At 36.2% G+C, this 2,042-nt stretch overlaps 1 long non-coding RNA gene across 1 annotated transcript; it reads right to left on the bottom strand.

Annotated features, from left to right (window-relative positions):
* Window positions 1-941: 941 nt before the first annotated feature.
* LOC123125787 (uncharacterized) lies at window positions 942-1,696 on the bottom strand. Its single transcript, XR_006461489.1, has 3 exons — window positions 1,663-1,696; window positions 1,457-1,570; window positions 942-1,198 (listed from the first exon to the last, which is right to left on the bottom strand). It is a non-coding gene; the product is annotated as an uncharacterized lncRNA (long non-coding RNA).
* Between the last annotated feature and the right edge of the window lie 346 nt (window positions 1,697-2,042).

Below are 2,042 nucleotides of genomic sequence, written 5' to 3'. Positions count from 1 at the left end.
TTTTACATTACTCGTTGCCTTTTTTACCAACAGGTTCAAGGAAACTGAAAGATACAACAAGGATATGACTAACCGATAGATGGATAACCTCATAGATGATGTGACCATGAACTAGAAAGAAGATTTCGCTGAAAGGGAGTGGGGTTAAAATGCATCTACAAAGGAGTGATTTTTTTTGGGTCAATATGTTGGTGGGAGACATAGCTAGAGAAGCAGCCATACAATTGGTTCTTGCTTTTCTGCTACTCTCCTTCTGCTGTCAATATGTTCTGAACAAAATTTTAGCCTACAAAAACACATCGGTTTTTCTGCAACGATAAAGCTATAGAGAGGGGTGAGAAGTTACTGCTATTGTTAAATTTTTACCTAGAACATTAATCTCATTAACTTTAATATTTTTACATTACTAATAACTCCTTTTTCCTCTGAGCACACACATGTGTGCCGCTTCTTCCGAGATACGCCAAACATAGCCATCATTGTGTGTTTGGCTATTTTACATGATCTGACATGACAACATTCTAGACTCAAGATCATCAGCATATGGTGGTGCAAGGTGGCTAGGAGTGGGGTTCCATGGGTGGTGCCACAATTAGGAGGGGTTGCCCTCTCAATCGTTGGATCTTTAAGTCACCCTAATGTTGTACTGCATAAATGTTGAAACTTTATGATGGAGTGGATGTATGGACAAACAACATGACTTGGTTTATCGTACATGTGCGCATGACACACTCGACGCCAGTCTCCTCTTTCACACACGAGTGTGGCAGTGGAGAACCGATGACTACATAAGTTCTAGTCTTGTTGTTGAAGAGAAAAGTCAAATGTTTGCTTAGAAACTAATAATGTAGTATATCGGTTCTGTTCACTATACTTGTTCATAGCTTTATGATATTTTCTATTTTGTCCATGAGACAATTAGATCCCCCATGTTGCTCTCCCAAGGATATAATCACATGCATAAAATAAGTGATCCAAGGACACAAAATGATCAATTATTTAATGACATCATGAAGTGCGCTTAGCATATCCATTGATCTCTATCCACTGGGACAAATATTGCAGTTGCACTTGCCAAAGATCTTCCCATCACACCAATGTTCGTGGATCCACTTGTCATTCCAATGAAACAGGCATTCAAGCTTGCATTCATCCTTGGTGCAGAACACTGTCAGATAGCGTTGAATGAAACAATTCTCTGCGTACCACAAATGTAATAAAGAATATACTGTAAGAGTGAGACATTAATTGTAATGACAAGATTTTTAAACTAGTACATAAAAGTGATATGATCTCAAAAGCCTCAAAGACTTAGAAAGAATGTGCATCGACATCATATTAGATAAAATCCTTGGTAATACGATATTGAAATCATATGTAGATTTCTCAAGGTTCTTCGTTTGAAATAGCATATGCCCAAGGAAATCTACTTTAAACAAAAAAAGAGAGAAGACACCTGCAGGTGTAGTGCTTCTGAACAAGACAAGCATCACCAGAAAACAAGCAGTGGAAGACCTTCCATCCATTCTTGAATTATACACTCCAACGAGAGCCAAAGGGTCAATCAAGCCTTTCAAAAAATGTCAAAAGCATATGAAATGGCGTGACATCTCAAAACTTCTAGACAAAGACATAGAAAGCAAATTCATAAGATAAGAATACCTACTACCAACAGGTTGTCCCTGATGAAAGCCAAAGTGACAACATAGAAAGCAAAAAGGATTTGGAATGATGTTTCATATATATACTTCTAGACAAAGATATATAAAAGGGAAACCAGTGCATCATATCTTAAGATATATCATCTACATTAACTATATGCTTAGATACAACTTCTAATGCATCATATCTTAATGTACATCATATATATATTAAATACATGCTTAGATACAAGTTCTAAATGACCTATATCTCATTTAATGTGTTTTGTGATAGAGAAAAGCATTAGTTGTCTTTCTTTAGTGCCAAGAGCTATATCTAGATTAACATACAATAAAGCTCTCTTGCCTCATTAAATAAGATACCACATAATATTTTTGCTT

Source organism: Triticum aestivum, chromosome 5D (assembly GCF_018294505.1).
Source record: "Triticum aestivum cultivar Chinese Spring chromosome 5D, IWGSC CS RefSeq v2.1, whole genome shotgun sequence".
NCBI lineage: Eukaryota > Viridiplantae > Streptophyta > Magnoliopsida > Poales > Poaceae > Triticum > Triticum aestivum.
Note: the sequence above shows the minus strand (reverse complement) of the source record. Positions and strands in the feature narration are given on the sequence as shown.